Consider the following 6000-nt stretch of genomic DNA (forward strand, 5'->3'; position numbering starts at 1 on the left):
GTATCATGTGCTTAAAATTTTGCCAGAAAGGTAGATCTTCTGATAAGTGTTCTTATCACAATAATAGCTGGGTGTGGTGGCTTATGCCTATAATCCCAGGAATTTGAGACCAGCCTTGCCAACATGGTGAAACCCTGTCTCTACTAAAAATACAAAAATTAGCTGGGCATGGTGGCAGGTGCAGTGGTGGGCACCTGTAATCCCAGCTACTCGGGAGCCTGAGGCAGGAGAATCACTTAAACCCAGGAGGCAGAGATTGCAGTGAGCCGAGATTGCGCCACTGCCCTCCGGCCTGGGCAACAGAGCAAGACTCTGTCTCAAAAAAATAAATAAATAATAAATAAGGAGGCTAGAGGAAACTTTTGGAGGTAGGTTTATGGTGTAGATTGTGGTGATTGTTTCACAGTGATACTTATCTCCAAACTCTTCAAGTTGTATACATTAAATGTGTACCAGTTTTTATGTCATTCATGTCTCAATAAAGTGGTTAAAACAAAAACAGAAACCAAAAAAACCCAAGCCAAGCTGTCCTTTTGCCAGAACGTAAAAATAGCCAGAGAGGGCCGGGCGCCGTGGCTCACACCTGTAATCCCAGCACTTTGGGAGGCCAAGGTGGTTGGATGGCCTGAGGTCAGGAGTTCGAGACCAGCCTGGCTAACATGGCAAAACCCCATCTCTACTAAAATACAAAACTTAGCCGGGCATGGTGGCCGACGCCTATAATTCCAGCTACTCCGGAGGCTGAGGCAGGAGAATCGCTTGAACCTGGGGACAGAGGTTGCAGTCAGTTAAGACCAGTGCCACTTCACTCCAGCCTGGGCAAAAGAGTGAGACTCTGCTTCAAAAAAAAACAAAAACAAAAAACAGAGAACAGCTGTGTAGTAGCACATCAAGGTCATTAATGTTTGCCAAGTGCTGGCTCTGTAGCTCCTATGGAAGCTTCAGAGGAGGATCTGACATGTTCCTGGCCTAAGGAGTTTTTTGTTTCTGGGTTGTTTTTCTTTTTGTTTGAGACAGAGTTTCACTCTTGTTGCCCAGCTACAGTGCAATGGCGCAATCCTGGCTCACTGCAACCTCTGCCTCCCAGGTTCAAGCAATTCTCCTGCCTCAGCCTCCAGAGTAGTTGGGATTACAGGCATGCACCGCCATGCCAGGCTAATTTTGTATTTTTAGTAGAGACAGGGTTTCTCCGTGTTGGTCAGACTGGTCTTGAACTCCCCACCTCAGGTGATCCACCTGCCTTGGCCTCCCAAAGTGCTGGGATTACAGGCGTGGGCCACCGCGCCTGGCCTAGTTTTTAATCTAGCTGGGGACGCAAAAGATAAACATAGCAAACAACTATATTGCAGTGTATCTATTCTTTGTTTTCTTAAACACTGTCACAGAAACAAAAATATTCCCAGATGGGAAAGAGATCAATAATGCTCAAAGATAATCCATGAAATTCTCTCTCTCAAGAGAGACCATAAAAAGTATGAAAAGTTGTTATTTACACATAGTGAGAAAAGCAAAATAATTGGTGTCTCAGCCCATCTGGGATCCTGAAAGTTATGTGGACAGACAATTATGAAACTACTGCTCCCTTTTCAGACATTATTGGAACATCATTTGAAGGGTATTCTTTATTTGGAAGCTTTATTCCCCCCCCTTTTCTCCTTTTTTTTTTTTTGAGATGGAGTTTTACTCTTGTTGCCCAGGCTGGAGTGCAATGGCGTGATCTTGGCTCACCGCAACCTCTACCTCCCATGTTCAAGCGATTCTCCTGCCTCAGCCTCCCGAGTAGCTGGGATTACAGGCACCCATCACCATGCCCAGCTACTTTTTTTTATTTTTAGTGGAAATGGGGTTTCACCATGTTGGCCAGGCTGGTCTCAAACTCCTGACCTCAGGTGATCCACAATCTCAGCCTCCCAAAGTGCTGGGATTACAGGTGTGAGCCACTGTACTTGCCCTAAATTTTTTTAAATTTTAATTTAATTTTTATTTTTTGATACAGGATCTTACTCTCTTACCCAGGCTAGAGTACTACCACACCTGGGCAAAAAAAGAAACAAAAAAAAAAACTGGACTTAATAAAAATTTAAAACTTTTGTGCATCTAAAGACACTATCAAGAAGGTGGGGAAAAAAAAAAAAAACACAGAATGGGAGAGAGTATTTGCAAATCATACACCTGATGAAAGTGTAGTATCCAGAATATATAAATAACTCTTACAACTCAACAATAAAAAGACAACCTAATTTTGTTTTTTTTTTTAAACAGTCTCACTCTGTCGCCAGGCTGGAGTGCAGTGGCATGATCTCGGCTAACTGTAACCTTCCCCTCCTGGGTTCAAGTGATTCTCCTGCCTTAGCCTCCTGAATAGCTGGGATTACAGGCGCACACCACCACGCCCAGCTAATTTTTGTATTTTTAGTAGAGACAAGGTTTCACTATGTTGGCCAGGATGGTCTCAATCTCTTGGCCTTATGATCCACCCGCCTCGACCTCCCAAAGTGCTGGGATTACAGGCATGAGCCACTGTGCCCAGTGACAATCTAATTTTTTAAATGGGCAAATGATTTTAATAGACATGTCTACACAGAAGATATGCAAATGACCAATGAGCACATGAATAGAGACTCAGCATCATTGGTCATTCGGGAAATGCAAATCAAAACCACAAGATATCACTTCCTACTCAGTAGGATGCCAAAAAAAAATTTTTTTTTGAGACAGAGTTTCACTCTTGTTGCCCAAGCTGGAGGTGCAGTGGCATGTTCCCGGCTCACTGCAACCTCTGCCTCCCGGGTTCAAGTGATTCTCCTGCCTCAGCCTCCCAAGTAGCTGGGATTAGAGGCATGCACCACACTCGGCTAATTTTATATTTTTAATAGAGATGGGGTTTCACTGTGTTGGTCAGGCTGGTCTTGAACTCCTGACCTCAGGTGGTCCACCTGTCTTGGCCTCCCAAAGTGCTGGGATTACAGGTGTGAGCCACAGTGCCCAGCCAGATCCCTAAAATTAAAAAGGTAGGCAGTATGTTTCTCATACTTTAGAATTTTTTTAAAAGAAAGGCAGTAGCAAGTGTTAGTGAAGATGTGGGGACATCAGAACACTTATGTGTTGCTGGTGGAAATTTAGAATCATGTAGCCCCTGTAGAAAACAATTTGTCAGTTCCTCAAAGGGTAAACATAGATTATGTGCTGTTCCACTCCTAGGTATAACCTCAGGAGAATTGAGAACATAATTTTATAAGTTGAATTGTGTGCCCATCAAAATTTATATGTGGAAGACCTAACCCCTAGTACCTTAGAATGTGAGTTGATTTGGAATTAGGAGCATTGCAGATATAATTCATTAAGATGAAGTCAGCTCTTTCTCTTTCCCTAAGTGGCCTGAGGTAATCTGTGAAAATGGTTCAGTATTCACTTGACCCAGAGAACTCCACAAAATCATGCAAATCAAGAGGTTCAAATCTTTGTTTCACTTTAAGAACACTCATGACACTTCCCAGGTCATCAAGGGTATGCCTATATGGAAAACCACGAAGTATCTGAAAGATGTCACTTTACAGAAATAGTGCATACCATTCCGATGTTACAATGGTGGAGGTGGCAGGTATGCCCAGGCCAAGCAGTGGGGCTGGACACAAGGTTGGTGGCCCAAAAAGAGTGCTGAATTTTTGCTGTACATGCTTAAAAATGCAGAGAGCAATGCAGAACTTAAGGGTTTAGATGTAGATTCTCTGGTCATTGAGCATATCCAAGTGAACAAAGCACCTAAGATGTGCCGCCGGACCTACAGAGCTCATGGTCGGATTAACCCATCCATGAGCTCTCCCTGCCACACTGAGATGATCCTTACTGAAAAGGAACAGATTGTTCCTAAACCAGAAGAGGAGGTTGCCCTGAAGAAAAAGATATCCCAGAAGAAACTGAAGAAACAAAAACTTATGGCACGAGAGTAAATTCAGCTTTAAAATAAATGCAATTAAAAGTAAAAAAAAAAAAAAAAAGGGGGGGCCAGATGTGGTGGCTCACGCCTGTAATCCCAGCACTCTGGGAGGCCGAGGTGGGTGGATCACGAGGTCAGCAGTTTGAGGCCAGCCTGACCAACATGGTGAAACCCCATCTCTACTAAAAATACAAAAATTAGCCGGGCGTGGTGGCTCGTGCCTGTAATCCCAGCTATACAAGAGGCTGAGGCAGGAGACTCTCTTGAACCTGGGAGGTGGAGGTTGCAGTGAGCTGAGATCACGCCACTGCACTCCAGCCTGGGTGACAGAGTAAGACTCTGTCTCAGAAAAAAAAAAAAAAATGAAGTTATACTGGAGTGGAGTGGGAGTCTTATCCATTGTAACTGATGTCATCATAAAATGGGAGAGTTTGGACACAGAAACAGCACACAGAGAGAATGGCCTGGGAACACGAAGGCAGAGATGGGGGTGATGCATCTATAAGCCAAGGCACCCCAAGGGTGCCAGCAACCACCAACAGCTAGGGGAGAGGCATGGATCAGATTCTCCCTCCCAGCATCAGAAGGAACCCACCCTGCCAAAATCTTGGTCTCAGACTTCTAGCCTCTCGAATTGTGAAATGATCAATTTCTCTTGTTAAAGCCGCTCAGTGTATGGTGCTTTATCATCGGCAGCCATAGGGAACTAATACATGTGTCCACGCAAACACTCATACATGAATGGTCAGACAGGCATCATTTATCATAGCCAAAAGTAGGAATGGTCCAAATGTTCATCATCTGATGAATGGATAAATGAGATGTGGTCTATCCATACAATGGAATATCATTCAGCAAATAAGAAGGAATGGAGTTCCGATACTTGATACATCATGAATGAATCTCAAAAACATGCTAAGCAAAAGAAGTCAGACACAAAGACCATCTATTGTATGATTCAATTTATGTGAAATATCTGTTTATATGAAAATTCACAGAGACAGAAATAGATGAGTGGTTGCCAGGGGAGGAGAGAAGGGAGTGACTGATAATAGGTGTGAGGATTCTTTGGCGGGTGATGAAACATTCTGGAATTCTACTGTGGTGATGGTTGCACAACCTTGTGAACATACTCAAGATCACTGAATTGTACCTCTTTCTTTCTTTCCTTCCTTTTTTTTTTTTTTTTTTTTTAATGGGACAGAGTCTCACTCTGTTGCCCAGGCTGGAGTGCAGTGGTGCAATCTCAGCTCACTTCAACCTCTGCCTCCCAAGTTCAAATGATTTTCCTGCCTCAGTCTCCCAAGTAGCTGGGACTACAGGTGCCCGCCACCACGCCCGACTAATTTTTTGTATTTCTAGTAGAGACTGAGTTTCACCATGTTGCTCAGGCTAGTCTCGAACTCCTGACCTCAAAAGATCCACCCACCTTGGCCTCCCAAAGTGCTGGGCTTATAGGCATGAGCCACTGCACCCAGCCTGAACTGTACCCTTTAAAATGGTGACTTTTATGTACGAGGATTATGTCAATTATATATTTATTCCTTTTGTAAAAACAGAAAAATAAAATAGTAATGCAAATCACAGCGGCAGACTTTAAAACCAAAAGGAATCTGGCTATTTATAGTATCTGGGAATAAAATGATTCAGTTTGATGGAAAAATTGTATTTTTAAATCCTAGTGAGTTCATTTTAAGTTCAGTTACAACTAAAATGCGTAACAATGAGTTCTGTCTTCAGTCAACATTAAATCTCTTCCATCAGTCATGTTTTATGATGTCTCCTAACAATCTAAACATATTTTACAATTTTAACAATCTTAAAGGTTTACATTTTAGAGGGGCAATAAAACAATTTCCAGCAAGTCTCCTTGTTTTCTATATTGAACAACAAGAAACCTGGAAATCTTCCACTTACTACTGAGCAGAACAAGTTTTTTTGTTTTGTTTTGTTTTTGTTTTTGTTTTTGGAGACCAAGTCTCGCTCTTGTCGCCCAGGCTGGAGTGTAATGGTGTGATATCGGCTCACTGCAACCTCTGCCTCCCAGGCGATTCTTGTGCCTC

General features: G+C 43.0%; 1 protein-coding gene and 1 pseudogene across 3 annotated transcripts in view; one reads left to right on the forward strand and one right to left on the reverse strand.

Moving 5' to 3' along the window:
• SVOPL (SVOP like) overlaps positions 1-6000 on the reverse strand; it is a 102662-nt gene that overhangs the window by 85934 nt on the left and 10728 nt on the right. The window lies entirely within an intron of this gene.
• LOC722545 (large ribosomal subunit protein uL22 pseudogene) lies at positions 3397-3991 on the forward strand (annotated as a pseudogene).

This window comes from Macaca mulatta, chromosome 3 (assembly GCF_049350105.2).
Source record: "Macaca mulatta isolate MMU2019108-1 chromosome 3, T2T-MMU8v2.0, whole genome shotgun sequence".
In the NCBI taxonomy this organism is placed as follows: domain Eukaryota; kingdom Metazoa; phylum Chordata; class Mammalia; order Primates; family Cercopithecidae; genus Macaca; species Macaca mulatta.